Raw genomic sequence first — 23112 nt, 5'->3', positions numbered from 1 at the left:
GCACTTCTCCTCCCTCAGACTACTGAGTACCTGGTATTCTTCCAGTTCTGAACATAGTATATCTCTCCATTTATTTATAGTTAGATCTTCTTTGATTGCTTTCATTAATGTTTTGTAGTTTTCAGCATACATATTCTATTAATGTTTTGTTAAATTTGTACCTTAGTATTTCAGTATTTTTGGAGCTATTGTAAATGGTATTGTTTAAAAAATGTTAGTTTCCAGTTGTTCATTGCTGGTATATTGATGTAAAATTTTGAATGTGTGTTTACCTTTTGTCCTGTGACCTTTCTAAAGTCAGTTCTAGGAGTTTTTTTTTAAATCACTTATTTGGTTTCCTATGTAAACAATCATGTCATCTGCAAATAGAGACATTTTTATTTCTTCTTTCCCTATCTGTATGTCTTTTATCTTCTTGCCTTATTACACTGAATAAAATTCCAGTATAATGTCAAATAGCAATGGTGAGTGAAGACATTCTTACCTTGTTCCTGACCTTAAGGGGTAGAATTCAGTCTTTCACCACATGTAATATATTAGATGTTGGCTTTTTGTACATGACCTTTATGAGGTTGTGGAAATCCCCTTCTACCCTCGTCTGCTGAGAATTTTTTTTTTTAATCTGAATGGATGTTGAAGTCTGTCAAATGTTCTTTCTCTCTCTCTCTCTTTCTTTCTTCTTCTTCTTTTTTTTTTTTTTTTTTTTTTTGATGGAGTCTTGCTTTGTAGCCCAGGCTGGAGTACAGTGGCATGATCTCAGCTCAGTGCAACCTCCACCTCCTAGGTTCAAGCAATTCTGCTTCATCCTTCTGAGTAGCTGGGACTACAGGCATGTGCCACCACACCCGGCTAATTTTTGTAGAGATAGAGTTTCACCATGTTTGCCAGGCTGCTCTCGAACTCCTGACCTCAGGTGATCTGCCCGCCTTAGCCTCCCAAAGTGCTGGGATTACAAGCATGAGCCACCAAACCTAGCCTGTTAAATGCTTTTTCTGTATCAAGTGGCATGATCATGTAGCTTTTCCTCTTTAGTCTAGTAATATGGTGGATTACATTGATTGATCTTTTGAATATTGATCCAGCTTTGCATTTTCAAGATAAACCTCATTTTGGCATGGTGTATAATATTTTTATATACTGCTGAGTTCAATTTGTTAATATTTTGTTGAAGATTTTTGTGTCAAGGTCCAAGGCAGATATTGGTGTATGGTTTTTTCTTGTCCTGTCTTTGTCTGGCTTTGGTATCAATAATGCTGATTTTATAAAAATAAATTGGTAAATGTTCCCTCCTCTTCTATTTTCTGGAAAGAATTTGTGTAGAATTGGTATTAATTCACCTTAAAATGATTGATAGAATTTGACAGTGTAACCATCTGGGCTTGGAAAATTTTTTGAGAGGTTTTAAACTATGAATTTAATTTCTTTACAGGTATGGGATTCTTCAGGTTATTTAAATTTGCTTATGTGAGTTTTGATGGTTTGGTTTTGAGGAATTAGTCTACTTCACATAGGTTGTCATATTTATGTGTGTTGAGTTGTTCATAGTATTTCCTTAATTTTAGAATACCATTGCATTTGTAGTGATATCTTCTCTTTCATTCCTGATACGTTGTGTCTTTTCTTCATAATCTTGCAAGAGATTTGTGAATTTCATTAGTCTTAAAGAACCAGTTTTTTGTTTCATTAATTTTTCTCTATTGATTTCTGTTTTCAATTTCATTCATTTCTGCTCCTAGCTTTTAAAAATTTTTTTCCTTCTGCTTGATTTGGGTTTATTTTATTATTATTAACTTTTTAGCTTCTTAAAGATCAGTGACGTGAGAACTTTCTTCTTTTTTAATGTCAATATTTCATGTTATAAACATAAATTTCCCTCTAAGGATTGCTTTAGCTGAATCCTATTCCACAAATTTTCATACGTTGTGTTTTCATTTTCATTCAGTTCAAAATATTTTTTCCTTTTGGCTTCCTCTTTGACCCATGGATTACTTAGAAGTATAATGTTTATAAATGTTTGGAGATTTTACTTTTATTTATTTCTAAGCTTATTCTATTATTATTAGAGAGCATATTTTATATGATTTCAATTCTTTTTTTAGGCTGGATTATGTTTTGATGAATGTGCTGTGCCATGTACATTTAAAAAAGTATGTATTCTGCTATTGTTGGGTGGAGTATTTTATAAATACCTATTAGGTACAGTTGGGTTGATGGTATGGTTCAATTTTTCTATATTTTTGCTGATTTTCTGTTTACTACTTCCATCCATCACTGAGAGAGGAGTATTGATGTTTCCAAATATAATTGTAGATTTGTCTGTTTCTCTTTTCAATTCTATCAGGTTATGAATCACACATTTTATAATGCCCTTCTTTATCTCCAGTAATTTTCTTTGTTCTGAAGTCTACTTTGTCTGATATTAATATAACTATTCTTACTTCCTTTTGGTTAGTGTTCACATGGCATATATTTTTCTATTTTTAACATACCTATATAAATGTATTTTGAATTGAGTTCTTTTTTACAACACATACATAGCTCAGTCATGTTTTTGCATACATTTTACCAGCCTGTTTTAGTGGGCATATTTAGGCTTTTTTCCATTTAATGTAATAATTGATATATTCAGATTTAGGCCTACCATTTTATTTATTTGTTTTCTATTTGTTTCCTTTATTTTCTTTCATGTGTCTATTTTCTCTTTCCTACCTTCTTTTGGGGCATTTGTATATTTTTTAAAATTCCATATTTTTGTTAGTTTTTGACTATATGTCCTTGTTAAAAAAAGTTTTTAATGATTGGGATCAAAATATAAATATTTAATTTTACACAACCTACTTAGAATCAGTATTTTAACACTTCAAGGGGGATATGGAAATGTCATAATCATTTAGATCCCATTATCTTCCCTCTTTATGTTGCAGTTGTCTTATGTATTGCATTTACATACACTGAAAACCCCATTAATCTTATCAGTTTTGCTTTCAAACATGAAACAAATTTTAAGGAACTTAAGAGGTGAATTGTTTATTGTATTTACCTAGATATTTACCATTTCTGTTTTTCCTTCTTTATTCCTTGTTTTTGTTTTGTTTTGTTTTTTTAGAGTCAGAGTCTTGCTCTGTCACCAAGGCTGGAGAGCAGTGGCGCAATCATAGCCCACTGTAACCTCAAACTCCTGAGCTAAAAGTGATCCTCCCACCTCAGCTTCCGAGTCGCTAAGACTACCACCATGCCTGGCTCCTCCTTTATTCTTGATGTTTCAGGTTACCTTATGATGTCATTTCTGTCTGTCTGAAGAACTTCCATTAGTAATTCTTTAGACCAGGTATGCTGACAACAAATTATCTTTGTTTTCCTCCCCCAAGAATGTGTTTATTTCAAATTTAATCATGAAGGATATTTGTGCTAAATATAGAATTCTGGGTTGACAGGTTTTTATTTTTAGCCCTTTAAGTTGTTCTACTTCATTCTAGCCTCCATGGTTTCTGATGAGAAATCTGCAGTCATTCACACTGTTTTTCCCCTGTAAATAATGTATCATTTTTTTCTACCAGCTTTCAAGAATTTTTCTTGTTTCAGTTTTTAGCAGCTTGATTATGATGTGTTTGGGCATGAATTTCTTTGGTTATACCCTGTTTGGTGTCTGAGTTTCTTGAATCTGTAAGTTTATGTTTTTTACCAAATTTAAGAAATTTTTAGTTATTCTTTCAAATATTTGTTACTACATTGTATTCTTTCTTCTCTTCTTTTAGATCTCCAATATCATAAATGTTAGATCTTTTGGTGTTGTCCCACCAGTCCCTCAGGCACAGCTTTTTGTCCCCAGTATTTTTTCTCTCCATTGTTCACATTGGATAATTTCTGTTGCCTCATCTTCAAATTCACTGACTGTTTACTCTCTCATCTCCATTCTGTAATTGAACCTATACAATTAGTTCTTTATTTTTGTTATTATATTTTTTAGTTCTGAATTTCAATTTCTTTTTTTTTATTATTATTTTTTGCATTTCTTTCAGGAACTTTTTTTTTTTTTTTTTTTTTTGAGACGGAGTCTCACTCTGTCGCCTAGGCTGGAGTGCAGTGGCACTATCTCGGCTTCTCAGCTCACTGCAACATCTGCCTCCCAGGTTCAAGCGATTCTTCTGCCTCAGCCTCCCAAGTAACTGGGATTACAGGCACATGCCACCATACCCAGCTAATTTTTGTATTTTTAGTAGAGACGGGGTTTCACCATGTTGGTCAGGCTGGTCTTGAACTCCTGACCTTGTGATCCGCCCGCCTCGGCCTCCCGAAGTGTTGGGATTACAGGCGTGAGCCACCGCGCCCAGCCCTTTCAGGAACTTTTTAATCTTACGTTCTGGTACACTTTTCTAATAACTGTTTTAAAGCTATAGTCAGCTAATTCCAGCATCTATAGCATCCTGGCATTGTCCTCTATTGTCTTTTTTTACGTGAGCTGAGACTTTCCTGGTTCTTGTACGCTGACTAGTTTTGAATTCTATCCCAGACGTTTAATATATTATAAGACTGGGTTTTGTTTAAATCATATGGAGAATACTGATATTTTTGTTTTGGCAGATAATAGATCTGTTTTGGTTCAAGTCAAAAGTTCCAACCAACCTTCTGTCAGTTGTAGTTTCAATGTCAATTCTGTTTTCAAAAAGAATATTTTGCTTTCCATGCTATTTGGATCTATCCTCTATGTGTACTACCAGTCAGTAGTGGTAGGGTGGTGGACTTGTGTGGTAGACTCTCCTTTAGTTCAGTCTCAAAGTCTTTTTGGTATATATGCTGTTTGTGATCAGATCCATCCTTGTGCAACTTGAAGGTGAGTCTAGTAGGTTATAATCAACTTAACTACTACTTCCCTGAGTTCCTCCCTCTTCATGGTCTCTAGTACTTTCTTATTCCTGGGACTTCCTCTTTCGGTCCCACAGCCGGAAATCTAGTGCTTTAGTTACCCTGCTGTGGTATGTACTTTCTGGGACTACACTATGTCCAGGGCTCAACAGTGGAAGGACAGAGAAGAAAAAATCAACTGGTGTTTATCCCACCCTCCTGAGGCCCCAACTTCTCCATAGAAGAAGGTTCCCCTCCCTCAGAGATATTGGAGCCTGTCGCCACCTGCTGACATTGCAGTCATTACCACTGCTTGGTTGGCAGGATTTCTAGGGGCCTGGGGCACTAGAGAATGGAGAACAAAAGAGAAGAAATTGGCAGATTTCTCCCACGCTCTCTGAGTATTAGGAAATGCTTTTCCTGCTCCTTAAGCCAGAACTAGAGGGCTTCTCCTGGGGCTCTGTCTGTCTGTGCCTATTCTGAGTTTCAGACTGCCCTATTTCTAGACTGAGGTTCTGATAGGGAAAAAACAAAAACAGAAAACTCACTGCTTGTTCAGTAGTACTTTAAATTCTAGTCTTTTTCCCCAATTCACTTGCTACTTTTTATCTTTCAGTGTCCTCAAGTAGCTGTTTCATGCATTCTATCTAGGTTTTATAACTATATTTAATGAAAAAGACAGGGTGGGCTGGGTGCGGTGGCTCACGCCCGTAATCCCAACACTTTAGAAGGCCGAAGTGGTCGGATCACCTGAGGTCAGGAGATCAAGACCAGCCTGGCCAACATGTTGAAACCCAGTCTCTACTAAAAATACAACAATTAACTGGGCGTGGTGGTGCACACCTGTAGCCTCAGATTGTGCTACTACAGTCCAACCTGGGCGACAGAGTGAGACTCTGTCTCAAAAAAAATAATAATAATAAAAAATTAAAAAGACAGGGTGGAGTGTGCTTACTCCTAGAGCTGGAATGGAACATTGTTTTTAAATGGCTGTTATGGATTGAATGTTTTTGTCTCCTCAAAATGCACAAGTTGAAGCCCTAACCCTGAATGTAATGGTATTTAGCAATAGGGCCTTTGGGAGGTAATTAGGATTAGATGAGGTCATGAGAGTGGGGCATCATGATGGGATTAGTGCCCTTATAAGAGGAGACACCAGAGAGCTCATTCATATTCTCTCTCTCTCTCTCTCTCTCTCTCTCTCCTTTTTGTGAGGACATAGCAAGAAGGCAGCTGTCTGCAAGCCAGAAAGAGAGGCCTCACCAGGAATTAAATCAGCTGGCGCCTTGATTCGGGACTTCCCAGCCTCTCAAACTGTGAGAAAGTAGATTTCTGCTGTTTTCGCCATCCAGTCTATGGTATTTTGTTTTGGCACCTTGAGCAGACAAATACAATTGCCAACATATTCATGAAAAAATTCTTGGCACTACATATTGCCTCGTTCTTCCCAATTCAGTCACTGCTTTTCCTTATAATTCTACCTGTACATGTTTTCTGCAAGATTTATAACAAATTATACTTAGCTGAATTTCTAGACAGAAATAGAAACAAATCCCCCAAAACTAGATGGATAGCTTTAGAGATCCAATAATTTTGTGCCATGTAGTTGTAACACTTCAAATATATATATTTTGGTATGTCTTTTTTGAATTAATTTATTGCTTAATTGTTTGGTCTTCAGTCACCTTGACTAAATTTGCCTGATGTTTCTCTGTAAATAATCTCAAGGCTAGGTGACTTAGGTCCTGTTTGGGCCAATTATTTTTACTTTTATCTCTGAGAAGCTTGCCTCAAAGAGAACTTATGGTTAGGAGCCAACAGTCCATTTCTTTCACATACATCCTATTAAACTATAAGAAATGAGGATCGTCTTGAATAAATATGAGTAGAAGGAAGATAAAGCAATTTGCTTGTCTTCTGCAGATAGTAGTTTTAAATACATTTTTATCTAATAGTAAACAGAACATGAGTAATTCTTGACCATCAAAAGAGAAGGACAAGTCGTTATAATTGGAGTGGAACTGGACTAGAACTAGGCTATTGTCTCAAGTGGGACGAAGACTCTAGAATAGATCAGTGAGCTTTGTACCTAAGGCAATTTCATGTTATGCTCTATTGCCCTCCACCAGATGGGCTTCTTTCTTTCTTCCCCCCTCCCCCCCAGTAATCTTTTCCATCTCATCCATTCCCTTTTCTTTTTCTCTTCCTCACAGTTTTTCTATCTGTGAACCTGGATGAATTAGTAGATTTAAAGAAGTAGTGGGATTGTAAAAAGCTGCTGATCTTGATCCTTTTTAAAAATCTGTCAACAGCTCCTATCTTTTCCTTGTATGCTGCCTTCCTATTCCTGTTCCACCTTTCCATATTGTCCTTCACTTCATGGACAGGCTTTAGCCCTGCCGGTGGTGGCCAGAGACATGAATTAACTCTGTTTCAGTCACTTAAGAATAAAAAGATTATTACTGAACTCAATTCTAGTATAAAAATACTGTAGTTTTTCTCTCCCACACTATAATTTTACTAAAATCTTACATTGTTCCAGAGTTAATCAGGATACTCTGTGAAATTAAACATTAATTGTGATTTGGCTACTTCCATCTTAGAGAAAATTAAAAGAGAAATATTAGAAAATGATAATTTCAGGCTGGATGCAGTGGCTCATGCCTATAATCCCAACACTTTGTGATGACAAGGCGGGAAAATTGCTTGAAACCAAAGGTTTGAGACCAGTCTGGGCAACATAGTGAGACCCCGTCTCTAAAAATAAAAGTAAAAAAATTAGCCAGGTGCTGTGGTGTGCCCCTATAGTCCTAGCTACTTGAAGGCTAAGGTGGGAGGATCACTTGAGCCCAGGAGGTTGAGGCTGCAGTGAGCCATGATTGCGCCATTGCACTCCAGCCTAGGTGACAGAGTGAGACCCTATCTCTGAAAAAGAAAAAAGAAAATGATAATTTCATCAGAACTTGTTTGAAAGAGAAACGTTAGTTTCTTGAAAAAAATTAGGAGTGCACATTTGAGGGAATTTTGGTTACTTCTACTGCAACTGAGGAAACGGGTATATTACTATGTTTGATTTGTAATTAACTAGGCCTCGTAGCCCTTTTTTCCCCCCTTCAGGAACAGAATATTTCTTAAGTTTGACATTTCCTCTGTTGATGTTCCCTTTGGAAAACATAAAATATAAATAGTGATTAAGGTCTTTCCAGATAATGTCCCATACCAAAGTGTAGAAAGAACATACATAATGTCCCATACCAAAGCGTAGAAAGAACATAACATGACATGATAATGTAAAGTAATATATGATGATATTTTTATCTCAGGGCTATATTATATCCAGCTGATAAGTTTTATTTGTATGTTTGTTTATAATTGAAAAAGTATGTAGTCTTTTAGTCATGGAGCTTATCAGTACTTAACTGAGCATCTCTCTGATACGTAAAAAAACTGCTAGCATTATGAGAAGTACAAAGGTACAAAGATTTACCTGGTAATTTTTTTTTTAATCTCTAAGAAACTTCAGTGGAAGCAGGACTGCTTCCACTGAAGTGAAAGCTAAGATGTAGTTAGGAGTTGTCAAGCTTTACACTAGAGCCTATATGAAGTTTTGATTCTAAGTGTTACTGTACCTTCTGACAACTGTGAATGAACCTGGTTCTTGGGGAGCCCGTTCTGGTTTTCTCTTTGCACAGTTAAGCTGGGACTAGCATCATTCTAGTTTGCAGGTGACATTCTCTGGGAAGCTAGTCTACAGGGGAGATGACATCTTCTGAACCTAGTCCCCACAGAGAACTTTGAACAAGTGGAATCAAGAGGTTGCGTGCATTCTTGCTCATGTCACAATGCTGGACATGTGACTTCAGAGAAGCATGTGCCAGGTCAATATGATTGGGCTGTTCTCATAATACAAGGCCTTGACCATAGAGTGATTCAGAGGCAAATGCAGCCTTCTTAGACTCTTAACCAAAACATTGGTATGACATAAAATTATAATTAATAAAAGATATAGTTATTTCAAAAGTACTGTTTTATTGGGACATCTCAAAGGACTAAGAAAATCTTTATTTTCTTATCTCCTGTCTTTTATTTGTTGATAGCTGTTCATCGCTCATTCAGCCTTTACTGAAAGCTTATCATGTATCAAACAATATGCCAGGTGTCAGAGAGGGCAGCAAAGAGAGTACAATTGAGTTAGACAGAGTACCTGCACTCAATAATAATAACGGCTAACACTTATATAGTGCTTTCTGTGTGCCAGGCTTGTCCTAAGTGATTTTACACACACACACACACACACACACTCTCCCTCACTCAATCCTTATAAAAACCCAATGAGAGGCCAGGTGTGGTGGCTCATACCTGTAATCCCAGCAACTTTGGGAGGCTGAGGTGGGCAGATCACTTGAGGTCAGGAGTTCGAGATCACCCTGGCCAACGTGGTGAAACCCCATCTCTACTAAAAATACATAAATTAGCCGAGCATGGTGGCAGGTGCCTGTAATCCTAGCTACTCAAGAGGCTGAGACAGGAAAATCACTTGAACCTGGTAGGTGGATGTTGCAGTGTGCCGAGATCATGCCACCACACTCCAGCCTGAGCAACAGAGTGAGACTCTACCTCAAAAAAAAAAAAAAAAATTAAAAACCCAATGAGGTGGCTGCTGTTATCATCCCCATTTTACAGATGAGGACATGGGTACATAGAGATTAACTTGCCAAAGATCTCACAACTGGTAAGTGGCAGAGCAAAATTTGAAAACAAACAATCTGGTTCCAGAAACTGTACTTTTAACCTCATGATAGCTTCCTGAGGAATTTATGATCTGAGTATACATAGTAAGTACCTCCCCTTTCAGGGTAAGGCAGTAGGTAATGGTGAACAGGGAAGCAAAATGTGACTCAGGTTGAGTAAAACAACACCAAGCATATCTGACTCAAGGAATGCTTCAGAGGCCAGGGGTGCATGCCTGTAATCCCAGCACTTTGGGAGGCTGACGCAGGAGGATCACTAGAGCCCAAGTTCAAGACCGGCCTGCACAACATGACAAAACCCTCTCTTTACAGAAAATACCAAAATTAGGTGGGCTTTGTGGCGCATGCCTGTAGTTCCAGCTGCACGGGAGGCCGAGAGTTGGGAGAATCACTTGAGCCTGGGAGGTTGAGGCTGCAGTGAGCTGTGATCATGCCACTGCACTCCATCCTAGGCAACAGAGTGAGACTCTGTCTCAAAAAAAAAAAAAAGAAAGAAAAGAAAAAGAAAGAGAAAAAAAGGAATGCTTCAGTCTGCTCCAAAGTAAAGAATGGAGTAATGTGAAGTATTAAATGTAGCAAGAGGCCACTGCAGTAGCTCATACCTGTAATCCCAGCACTTTGGGAGGCTGAGACGGGAGGATAACTTGAGCCCAGGAGTTCAAGACCAGCCTGGGCAACATAGTGAGACCCCATCTCTTAAAAAAAAATAAAAAGTAAATAAAAATAAATGTAGCAAGAAATTGGAAATCTTTATCAACAGATGGCAATCCAGTTTAATGTTATGTGCATGGCTACAACCCTTATTCCACTACATCCTTCTTTCACATATATATTATGAAGGTTAATGAATACAATCATTCTGGTAACAATTTATTTTCTCCCTTTCTCCCTCCTCTGGTAGAGTACTCACATAAAGGCTGCATTCACTATTGAGGTTAGAACTTGTCTAGGCATGTCTAGTGAGCAATGGGAGGAGTCTGCTGGGAAAGTACTTTCAGAATACTGGAAACCTTAGGGAGAAAACTCCTGAAGGTAGAAAATTGCAGAAATTATAATAAATCCTCAGCTGCTATAGGAGAAGGATAGCTTTAGTACTTTTGGTAGAGAAGCAGTGTAGGAGCAAATTTTAAGAGATATATGAGAGGTATTTAAGTAGATCATGCCTGTAGGTCATTTAGTAGTAGTATGCAATCAATAAATATTCATTACTACTTGTGTGACAGTGCTCACCCCACACTGTCCTTTATAGAAACATATTTGCAGAGTCCTGGGGAGAAAATTCAAACATGCCAGAGGGCTTCATAAGACCATACATACCCTTTACTGACTCCGTTAATTGTTAGCAACAAATGTTAGTAATAATAAATATAGTTATTATAATTATTGTTCTTATTACAGCCTCATTTTATGTTATTACTGATTTTTTAATGGGGTCAGTGAGAAAATAAGACTTCATTCTCAAAATATTCAAATATCTAGTCAGATCCTGGCAGCGGCTGCAGCAGCTCTCCTTGCTATCTCCTTTTCACTTCTGGAAACATGGGCTCCCATGTGGCTGTCTTTGATGATGTCATCAAGGTGTTCAGTGACATGAAAGTGTGCAAGTCTTCAACACTAGAAAAGGCGAACAAGCACAAGAAGTTGCTGCTCTTCTGCCTGAGTGAGTACAAGAAGTACATCATCCTTGTGGAGGCCAAGAAGATCCTGGTAAGTAATGTGGACCAAACCATTGATGATCCCTATGCCACCTTTGTCAAGATGCTGACAGTAAGGACTGCTGCTATGCCCCCTATGACGCCACCAAGGACAGCAAGGAGAAGGACCTGGTGTTTATCTTCTGGGCCTCTGAGTCTGCATCCATTAAGAGCAAAATGATCTATGCCAGCTCCAAGGATGCCATCAAGAAGCAGCTAGGGGTCAGCACCGTCGTCTTCTTGGAGGGCAAACTTTGTGATCCCCTCTAGCCCCCTTCCTGGAGAATCTACTAGTCCCAGACCTGCCCTCAGGGATTGCAGGCTGCCCCCTTCCTGCCAGACTGGAGGGGCTGGGGGAATCCCAGCAGAGGGAAGGCACTCCCTTCACCCCAATTGCCAAGCAGCCCCCCAACTCCCTGGATTTTCCTTCTCTCTCCATCCCTGACAGTTCTGGCCTTCCCAAACTGCTTGGATCTTCTGATTCCTCTTGGGTTGAAGCAGACCAAGTTCCCCCAGGAACTCCAGTTGGGGAAGGCCTATATAAATATTTTAAAAACAACCCAGCTCTCCACCTGTTCCTTCCCTTTCCCATGCTACAACTTCTAACCACAACAGTGACTCTGTGCTTGTCTGTTTAGTTCTGTGTATAAATGGAATGTTGTGGAGATGGCCCCTTCCCATGCCAGCTGGTTCCTCTCCCTTGGTTATGGCCACTAATGGAAACCAGACTAGTAAGCGAACTTTTATTTTTAAAAAAAGAAAAGACAATAAAATAGTACTCAAATGTTTAAGCAGATTTCCCGAAACAGAGTAGAATAGAATTCATATGAATAAGCAAACAATTTAATTGTTACTACTGGGCATTATGTTATGGATTTTGCTTTCCTGCAGAAAATAACTCCACAACTGATTTTATTAGTATAGAATTAATTTCTTGCTAAGAGTCATTTTCACTTATCTCACCATTGGATATTTGTGAAATCACTAATATTTCTTTTATCCATCGTTCGTATGTAAGTAAATAAGTACCTTACTTCCTCTTTCCAGGCAAGTAGAGGTTCCAAACATAGCCATGTGTCACGTAACAGGGATTTGTTCTGATAAATGAATCCATAGACAATTTTGTCTTTGTGCAAACATGATAAAGTGTACTTGCACAAACCTAGATGGTGTAGCCCACTATACACCTAAGCTATGTGGTATAGCCTGTTGCTTCTAGGCTACAAACCTGTACAGCATGTTACTATACTGAGTACTGTAGGCAAGTGTAACATAATGGTCGGTATTTGTGTATCTAAACATACCTAAATATAGAAAAGGTACAGTAAAAATATGGTATAAAAGATAAATGGTATACCTGTATAAGGCATTTACCATGAATGGAGCTTGCAGGACTGGAAGTTGCTTTGGGTGAGTCAATGAGTGAGTGGTGAGTCACTGTGAAAGCCTAGGACATTATTGTACACTACTGTAAACTGCATAAACACTGCACACTAGGCTACAATTTATAAAAAAATTTCTTCAATAATAAGCTATTAAATAACAAAGTTATAAATAATAATAAATTATTATTACATATCAATAATATTTTCTTTCTATCCTATAAGCTTTTTTCTATTTTTAAATTAATTTCTTAAAAATTTTTAAACTTATTTTGTTAAAAACTAAGACACAAACACCCATGTAAGCACAGGCCTACACATGGTGAGGATCATCAGTATCACTGTCTTCCACATCCACATTTTGTCCACTGGAAGCTCTTCAGAGTTAGTAACATATACGGAGCTGTCGTCTCCTGTGATACTGAAGCCATCTTCTGGAGTACCTCCTGAAGAACCTGCCTGAGGCTGTTTTACAGTTAACTAAAAAAAAATAAGTAGAAGGAGTACATTCTAAAATAACAATTAAAAGTATGGTATAGTAAATACATAAACTGGTAACAGTTGTTTATTATCATTATCAAGTATTACATAGTGTACACAATTGAATGTGCTATACTTTTATGTAACTGGTAGCGCAGTAAGTTTGCTTGCACCAGCATCACCGCAAACTGTGAAGTAATGCGTTACTCCATGACGTTAGGATGGCTAGGTTCACAAGGCGATAGGAATTTTTCAGCTCCATTATAATCATGGGACTGCCTTGGTATATGCGGGCTGTTGTTGACAGAAACGTCATTATGTCACGCAAGACTAGATGATGAGGGAATCCTTTTCCTCCTAATTGGTTATTTGAGCCGTTTAATCTCCCTTCCACTCCCAGCAAGTGTAGTCATTAAAATACCTTACATAACTATGGAGGCTTCATGATTAGAACTGCGATATGATCATGTTACATACCCACTCAGAGTTCTCTGCTTCAGGGCCAAAGTTTGGGCAATGTCACACCTATTATACTTTTTGGATGGGTTTTTCTGTCATGAGAAGAATGGGAAATGAAAGAAGGATGAGCCCAATGTAATTCTGAGAATCAGATTTAACTAGTATCTGATAAAGCTTGCAAAATTTCCATGTTGATAAGTTGATCTAATTTATTTGTTTAACCTGCTGTATAATGTTTTATCATATGAAAATATCACATTTGATTTATCATATGGAACATTTAGATTCTAATTTTTTGCTGTTTTAAATAATATTTCCATGAATTTCCCTATACATGTTTCTGCTTTCAATATATGAAAGTTTTGCTAGAGTAAGGGTCTTTAAACTTTTTTGTTAGCTTATCCCACAAACAGTTTGGAAAAACTTTCCCTCCATACACATGGTAGAATTAGAATTGAACTTTTTTATTGTAAGTTTAAGTAGGTGGAAAGGAAGTAATTTCCTAGTTATGTAATTTTTTTTTTTTTTTTTTTTTGAGACAGAGTTTTTGCTCTTGTTGCCCAGGCTGGAGTGCAATGGTGCAATCTCAGCTCACTGCAACCTCCACCTCCTGGGTTCAAGCGATTCTCTCCTGCCTCAGTCTCCTGAGTAGCTAGGATTACAAACACCCGCCACCATGCCCTGCTAATTTTTTTTTGTATTTTTAGTAGAGACAGTGTTTCACCTGTATTTTTAGTAGAGACAGTGTTTCACCTGTATTTTTAGTAGAGACAGGTTTTCACCATTTTGGCCAGGCTGGTCTCGAACTCCTGACCTCAGGTGATCCACCCGCCTCGGCCTCCCAAAGTGTTGGGAGTACAGGCGTGAGCCACCATGCCTGGCCTATGTAACATTTAAAGTAGAATTCTTAAGTGTATCCAATATTCATAAATACCATAGTAATTTGTTGCCATTGTCCATCAAAACATTAAAAAAATGAACAAGACTTTTTTTACAATGGGAAATTTTACATCATTCTTTTTTCTCTTTGAACTTGAATTTTTTTCCAATTCTGATACAGATTTTTATTTGGATGTAATATATATTATGTGTGAATATCTTTTATTGATGATGACTGTATCATATTTCCATGCAATAAATTTTATAAAAATTTAAATTGTGTTAAATCTTCTGGACCATAATGCTCCTCAGTGTTAAAAATTATTCCAAATTATCATTAGTATTTTTGTATAATCAAGTAAATACTTTTAAATTTTGATAATTATTAAATATAAAAAAATCAACTGGGCTTAAAAGTTGGTTTATATATCATAAATGAATTTTACATATTCCTAGAAGGAGACAAGTTCAGCATTAGATCAGTTATCCCTAGTTTTTGCTTTTATGTTGTAAACACTGAATAATATTATTCACATAAGTAGATGGTGAGTGAAAGGAATCGTTTTAGCAGTGTTACTCATTTATTTGAAAGCTTCCTAAATTATATGTCATACATCACTTAGTGATCTTATTTTTAATGATTTTTCAATGAATAGTTTCAATAGGTTCTCCTTCAATTTACCAGAAAAAAAATTAGTGTTAAACAGGTTAACCTTTAAAAGGGTTTGTTAGTAAAATTATTCAGCTACTTAGCAGCAATATCATTATTGCAGATGATCTCTTTAGCTCCTTGCAGGTTTTTACACTTTCAGGCAGTACATCATTTTAGCATTCAGATGGAGAGGGGTATTCCATTTTCTTTTAAAGTGGGATAAAGAGCACTGTGAAAGGGGAGATGGGGACAAGGAACTACTAGGTCCACTTGACTACACTAGTTCTGAGGCACATCAGATTTAGGAGAAAGTGTATATGGAAGTTATGGAATTGATTCTCTTGAAACTAAGAACCTTATTTCTCTTATTTGAAGACCTCTACTCTGATGTTTATACCCCAAAGTGGAATTGCTTGTGTTGGAGTCTCCTAAGCTGTGTAACTGTTTCACTGAAGCCACATCACTGAGGACATTGCTGTGCCTCTCAAGGACTCAGGAACAGTCCCTCTGAAGGTCCATATATGTAAGTCACAGGAATCTTCTAAACTTGGGAAAATCCCTTGGTCACCTTATTTAAATAACTGGTGACCAATGAGTAGTAATCCATCAGTGTTCTATGAGACACCAAATTTCTTTCTATAATGTGGCTTTTGACAACTTCTGGAAGTATTTTTATTCATGATTCCCACATTTCTTTCTTTAAAGGGCATCATTAGTCTACCATCAACCAAGATGTTATACAAAGACAGCATTGTAAGTCATTTACATTGAGTGCCCTGAAGCACAAATGCCTTTAAGGCCTTCTTTACTCTCTATTAATTGCAAAATAAACAGATGTCTAGTGGAGAAGGTTATTAGAAATAATTTGTGCAGTTTGGGAGAACTAGGGGTCAGGATTGCTTGACTCAGCTTCTGAAACAAACTCAAGCCCACTAAACCACCAAGGTAACTACATCCAGAAAACTGCAAACCAGAAAATGTTTGCCCTGAATAAGGTAAAGGACAAAAAAGAATAAGGGCAAACATTTTCTGGTTTGCAGATTTCTGGATGTAGTTGCAAAGGACAGTACATTTCAAAAACAGAATAATGGCCATTCTCAAGCAGGACTCAGTTTAATTCTACTTGAAAAGAGTGAGAACATTTAATGTGCCAAATTCAAGTCATAAGGAAAAGTTGACCAGTTAATAGGACAAATGCCACAACATTGTAAAATAAACAAGATTTGAAATGCAGAAAATCCTATTTTACAATGAACAAGTCTACAAGAACATAAGAATAAAGCACATCTTAATTAAGTCCTCCCTCTTACTTGTTTCAACAGGTGATATAGGAAAACAGTGGTCCCATGAGTGGCAGCAGCCAATGGCCTGGGGCTGTACCCTGGGAGTTAGCCAAGACAAAGATACCGTGTCCAGAAAAGAAATTTCAGAAATGACGTATGGCTCAGAGCCATGTATGTAAATGAGGTTATTTTTTTTTTCTCTGAAAATGGTCGGTTTCTATCCATTAGCTTTCTCCCAGTTCCCTGACTTCATAAAATTTATGTTAAGGATTTGAAATATTCCCAAATTAATTTTCAAGTACCATGACTTTAGTTACAGACTTCATTTTTCTTTGGGGTTCCCTGCAATGCAAACCTGTACCTTCTTTAATAAATGTAAACATTTAAGCCACGTGTGGTGGCTCACACCTGTAATCTCAGCACTTTGGGAATTTGAGGCAGGCGAATCACTTGAGGTTAAGAGTTCAAGATCAGCCTGGCCAATATGGTGAAACCCTGTCTCTACTATAAATACAAAAATTAGCCTGGCACAGTGGTATGCGCCTATAGTCCCAGCTACTTGGGAGGCTGAGGCAGTAGAATCGCTTGAACTCGGGAGGCAGAGGTTACAGTGAGCTAAGATTGCCCCACTGCACTCCAGCCTGGGCACTCCGTCTCAAAAAAAAAAAAAAGTAACACATTTAGTACAATTAAATAACAAAAATCTACAAAAGAGAACTGTTCTATCATATTTAGAAAAGATAAAATTTCCCTCCTAAACTAGTTCTGACATTAGGTTTTTCTATGGTATTCTTTCTGAAGTTCCTACAAGACAGAAAAATCTAAATCAGAATAGCAGTATTTTTTGAACTTATTCTATTGATCTTAAAACATTGTTTAATAAGAGACTTATAACTGGGCAAGGTCTAGAACTGCTTTATTTTATTATTTAGTGTAACCATGAAATTAAACAGTGGTCTACCATTGGGGACCAAGGTCAGATTCAAAAAGATTAAATATAAATTAAAGCTACTACACATTTGTGTGGTTGAAAAATCAAAAGGTACAAAACAACAGCATCACATATGATAGCACTTGTGGCCCTTGCAGTTGCGTAACTTGGCAGTCCTGTATATATCACCTTTCCACGGGATCTCTCAGCCATATCAGTTTCTTGTATATTAATAAGGGGAATCTTGAAAGATAGAGGTCAAGAGGAGAAAAATAGGGATTGGAAGAAAGAATGGCAAGACAGGGCAGGAGAAAGGAGAGTGGAATGATGGATGTAAAGGGAAAGACTGAGGCCTTATACAAAGGATTGGCAACTTTCTCCCAGCCCTCTCTTGCAGTTGTCCTTGGTGTGTGTGTGTATATTTGTATATGAATAGAAGAGGAAGAAATGGAAAGCTGGTGGGGGCAGGGGGAAGCCACTTAACTGAGGAAGGATAGTGGTGAGCCCTGGAGAATTTTTAACTTAGTGCATGCATTACTTGAATAAAGTTCCTTGTATTGCCTTTTCTGATATCATTTTTATCTAGACTCATCCAAGAATATGTTAGTATTTTGAGATTTAGGCTTTGGGAAAAAATTCAAAGCTAATAAGCATAAATATTTGTGCAAGAAAGAGAAGCAGATATGCAGACCTCTACCACTTCTTACCAGAGACAAACTAACCTTTCTCCAGCACACATTGGCCTGATAAAGTCTAGAATTAAGCTTTCTCTCAGCACTGACCTGCCTCAGACTGCAAAGAGGTTTTCTAACTGGTTTTGAGCCATGATGAAGGTGCTGACTGTAACTGCATGGCAGCATTTTCATTGACTCCAACTCTTCAGCAGGTGGCAGCGTTCTCCTTGCTCCCTGTGGCTTTGGTGTTTCCTTTTCAAAAGAGCACGGGCCTCACAGTCCCTTTTCTGTCTGCGGTCCACATATAATGGCTGCCTCCTTTATATTCTTGTCTGAAAGACACTCTCCCAGTAATCTTAGGAACTGAGGAGGAGAAACAAATTTGCAACACGTGGCTATTCATGTTTTAATGTTTGATCCTTAAGGTATTAAGCGTCATGGGCTAATTTCAAGACATTTAAGGTTAGAGAGTGAACATCAGGAATCATTCATTCACTTATCCCTGTTTTTCTCCATCCCAAACCCTATTTATCATCTCTATTTAAGCAGTCCCCTTGTTTTCTTTGTTCACTCTTTTCCAAGCCTTGAAAATGTCATTAAAAACCATCTCTAGTCAAATTTCTAACTAACTCGTTTAGGTTTCTATACAAGCTAGACTTTCTTACCATCTTTATTCACTGATAGGGTGTATCAGGGAATTCTCCAGGCTCCAACTGAGGATCCCTCACTGAGTTGCTATGTAATCTGGAGCATGTAAACCTTTTGGGCCTCAGTTTCTTCATTTGTAAAATGAGATTGGTAAACTAGTGGATCTATGAAGTTTTTTCTAGCTCTTATGCACTGGATGATAAAGCAGTCTGCCACTCTCTTGAATGGAAGAAGATGGGGGTACTGTGCTGTCATATGATTATTTTTGGAGGACATTTTCTTTGAGCAGCAAAAGTTATTAAATAGTACAAAGAATAAAAAATAGATCTGGTCAAGACCGTTGATCTGGGGAAGAGAGGGTATTCAGGATAAGATACAGCCTGTCTACCATACATCTCTACTATGTACCATTTATGGCAGATATTCTCATGTATTTCTATGGTCCAGCAAACACCAAACAGACCCTTATGCTTAAATTCTGGAAATTCTTTAGGGTGCTCATTTATTTTAAAATAAGATTAGAATCGAGCTTCTTTCCTGGTTAATATTCTCTTGATAATAGACATATATTTTTAGTTTTAATTCTAATGGATGAAATCACCTTTCTACCTTATAAATATAATAATCATTGTAAAAGAACCTTTGAACCATATAAAAAGCAATAAATAAAAAGAGAAATTTATCTCCCTTGGAAGCCTTCCCTCTCTATCCTGCCCTCAGAGATAATGTGTTATCTCATCTCTTGTTTATTCTTCCAGATAATTTGTATATATTTATGCAAACACATGTATATATATGTATTATTACTTTAGTTTTATTTCATTGAATTTTAATGAATCTTTTGGGAAATACATTAGTCCTAGAGTAGAATTATGCATGTAAAATAGATGAGTAAGCACATTAAGAAACTAGAAGATTAAGGAGCAAAATAGAAAACAACTGAAAACATTCCGTTGCTAATCAAATTATCAGCTGACAGGATTCTTAAATGACAGATATTCTAGGCAGAACTGACCTGAGAGAAGGACCATGTAAAATGGTTTGTTTTTGGGGGGTTATTTATAGGGGATAGGACTAGGGTCATTGTGGAAGATGGCCACCAACAATTCCTCCATGCCGCTACGCGCATGCCACCCTTCCCACCAAAAGGAGATGGAGTCTGTTTCCCCTCCCTTGAATCTTTTCTCAGCTTCCCCAGTAGCTAGAACTACAGGCACATGCCACCATGCCCAGCTAATTATTATTTTTTTGTAGAGACTGGGGTCTTGCTAGGTTGTCCTGGCTCTCAGGCGGTTCTTCCCTCTCAGCCTCCCAAAATGCTGGGATTATAGGTATGAGCCACCATGCCTAGCTAATTTGGTTTTTAAATATTTTATTTTAAAAGAATTTTTTTTTGAGGCAGAGTCTTGCTCTGTTGCCCAGGCTAGAGTGCAGTGGTGCGATTTTGGCTCACCGCAACCTCCACCTTCCGAGTTCAAGCGATTCTCCAGCTCCAGCCTCCCAAATAGCTAGGATTACAAGCATACGCCACCATTCCCAGCTAATTTTTGTATTTTTATTAGAGATGGGGTTTCACCATATTGGCCAGTCTGGTCTCAAACCCCTGACCTCAAGTGATCCGCCTGCCTTGGCCTCCCAGAGTGCTGGGATTACAAGCGTAGGCCATCGTGTGTGGCCTGGAAAAAATTTTAGACTTAGAAAAAAGTTGCAAAAATGGTATGGATTTTTTTTTTTTTTTCTGACACAGGGCCTCACTGTCACCAGGCTGGAGTACAGTGGTGCGATCACTGCTCACTGCAACTTCGACGACCTGGGGCTCAGGTGATCTTCCCACCTCAGCCTCCCAAGTAGCTGGGACTACAGGCACACACCACCATGCCCAGCTAATTTTTGTATTTTTTGTAGAGATATGGTTTTTCCATGTTGCCCAGGCTGGTCTCAACCTCCTGAGCTCAAGCAATCTACCCACCTAGCCTCCCAAAGTGCTAAGATGACAGGAGTGAGAAACCATGCCTGGCTTGGTGTGGAGTTTGTGTATACTTGTTATCCAGCAGCCCTAGTATTGATAACTTTTTTTTTTTTTTAAAGAGATGGGGGTCTTGGCCAGGCATAGTGGCTCATGCCTATAATCCCAGCACTTTGGGAGGCCGAGGTGGGCGGATTGCTTGAGGCTAGGAGTTCAAGACCAGCCTGGCCAATATGGCGAAACCCCATCTCTACTAAAAATACAAAAATTAGCTGTGCACGGTGGCATGCGCCCATAATCCCAGCTACTTGGGAGGCTGAGGTAGGAGAATCGCTTGAACCCAGGAGGTGAAGGTTGCCGTGAGCCGAGATTGCACCACTGCACTCCAACCTGGGTGACAGAGTGAGATTCTGCCTCAAAAAAAAAAAAAAAAATTCCCTGCTTTCAAGAGATGGGGTCTCACTATGTTCTCCAGAGCAGTGAGAAAATTGCTATTGCTGGAAGACCAGTGAGAAAATTGCTATTGAAGGTTGGAGAAATGGTGTTAGTAGTGGCAAGATGTTTGACAACCCTTGTGGCCAGATGTATGGTAAAACGTAGAAGACAGAAAGTGTACCTAATAAACTTGTGGATTTGGCAACATTCAGGCTGAATGTTCAGAGTGACAGTTGGCTTCTTTTAGGGATGTACAAAGATACACAAGTGATGTATGATGATATCACAAGAGACAGAGATGTGTTAAAAAAGGAACTATCCCGGCCGGGCGCGGTGGCTCACGCTTGTAATCCCAGCACTTTGGGAGGCCGAGGCGGGCGGATCACGAGGTCAGGAGATCGAGACCATGGTGAAACCCCGTCTCTACTAAAAATACAAAAAATTAGCCGGGCGTGTTGGCGGGCGCCTGTAGTCCCAGCTACTCGGAGAGGCTGAGGCAGGAGAATGGCGTGAACCCGGGAGGCGGAGTTTGCAGTGAGCCAAGACTGCGCCACTGCACTCCAGTCTGGGTGACGGAGCAAGACTCTGTCTCAAAAAAAATAAAAAAAAAAAGGAACTATCCCATTTTTTTTTTTTTCCTCATGCTTAACAGTTTTATTTATTTATTTATTTTTTTTTAATTATACTTTAGGGTTTTAGGGTACATGTGCACAATGTGCAGGTTTGTTACATATGTATCCATGTGCCATGTTGATTTCCTGCACCCATTAACTCGTCATTTAGCATTAGGTGTATCTCCTAATGCTGTCCCTCCCCCCTCCCCCCACCCCACAACAGTCCCCGGAGTGTGATGTTCCCCTTTCTGTGTCCATGAGTTCTCATTGTTCAATTCCCACCTATGAGTGAGAACATGCGGTGTTTGGTTTTTTGTCCTTGCGATAGTTTACTGAGAATGATGTTTTCCAGTTTCATCCATGTCCCTACAAAGGACACGAACTCATCATTTTTTATGGCTGCATAGTATTCCATAGTGTATATGTGCCACATTTTCTTAATCCAGTCTATCGTTGTTGGACATTTGGGTTGGTTCCAACTCTTTGCTATTGTGAATAGTGCCGCAATAAACATACGTGTGCATGTGTCTTTATAGCAGCATGATTTATAGTCCTTTGGGTATATACCCAGTAATGGGATGGCTGGGTCAAATGGTATTTCTAGTTCTAGATCCCTGAGGAATCGCCACACTGACTTCCACAATGGTTGAACTAGTTTACAGTCCCACCAACAGTGTAAAAGTGTTCCTATTTCTCCACATCCTCTCCAGCACCTGTTGTTTCCTGATTTTTTAATGATGGCCATTCTAACTGGTGTGAGATGGTATCTCACTGTGGTTTTGATTTGCATTTCTCTGATGGCCAGTGATGAGGAGCATTTCTTCATGTGTTTTTTGGCTGCATAAATGTCTTCTTTTGAGAAGTGTCTGTTCATGTCCTCTGCCCACTTTTTGATGGGGTTGTTTGTTTTTTTCTTGTAAACTTGTTTGAGTTCATTGTAGATTCTGGATATTAGCCCTTTGTCAGATGAGTAGGTTGCAAAAATTTTCTCCCATTCTATAGGTTGTCTGTTCACTCTGATGATAGTTTCTTTTGCTGTGCAGAAGCTCTTTAGTTTAATGAGATCCCATTTGTCGATTTTGGCTTTTGTTGCCATTGCTTTTGGTGTTTTAGACATGAAGTCCTTGCCCACGCCTATGTCCTGAATGGTATTGCCTAGGTTTTCTTGTAGGATTTTAATGGTTTTAGGTCTAACATATAAGTCTTTAATCCATCTTGAATTAATTTTTGTATAAGGTGTAAGGAAGGGATCCAGTTGCAGCTTTCTACATATGGCTAGCCAGTTTTCCCAGCACCATTTATTAAATAGGGAATCCTTTCCCCATTTCTTGTTTTTGTCAGGTTTGTCAAAGATCAGATAGTTGTAGCTATGCGGCATCATTTCTGAGGGCTCTGTTCTGTTCCATTGATCTATGTCTCTGT

The 23112-nt window shown here is 38.3% G+C and overlaps 1 protein-coding gene and 1 pseudogene across 4 annotated transcripts in view; one reads left to right on the top strand and one right to left on the bottom strand.

The window, feature by feature from the left end:
* The window catches only part of ATAD1 (ATPase family AAA domain containing 1), a 104630-nt gene extending 95174 nt beyond the window's left edge, over window positions 1–9456 (bottom strand). For all 4 annotated transcript variants that reach the window (XR_010120464.1, XR_008657061.2, XR_008657063.2 and 1 more), the window contains exon 1: window positions 8472–9456. The gene's annotated coding sequence lies outside the window, so the exon portion shown is untranslated. The remainder of the gene's footprint in view (window positions 1–8471) is intronic.
* The window catches only part of LOC129480490 (cofilin-1-like), a 29613-nt pseudogene extending 14812 nt beyond the window's left edge, over window positions 1–14801 (top strand).
* The last annotated feature ends 8311 nt before the right edge of the window (window positions 14802–23112 follow it).

Source organism: Symphalangus syndactylus, chromosome 4, assembly GCF_028878055.3.
Source record: "Symphalangus syndactylus isolate Jambi chromosome 4, NHGRI_mSymSyn1-v2.1_pri, whole genome shotgun sequence".
In the NCBI taxonomy this organism is placed as follows: Eukaryota; Metazoa; Chordata; class Mammalia; order Primates; family Hylobatidae; genus Symphalangus; species Symphalangus syndactylus.
The sequence above is the reverse complement of the archived record's forward strand: the minus strand, read 5'-3'. Positions and strand labels throughout refer to the sequence as shown.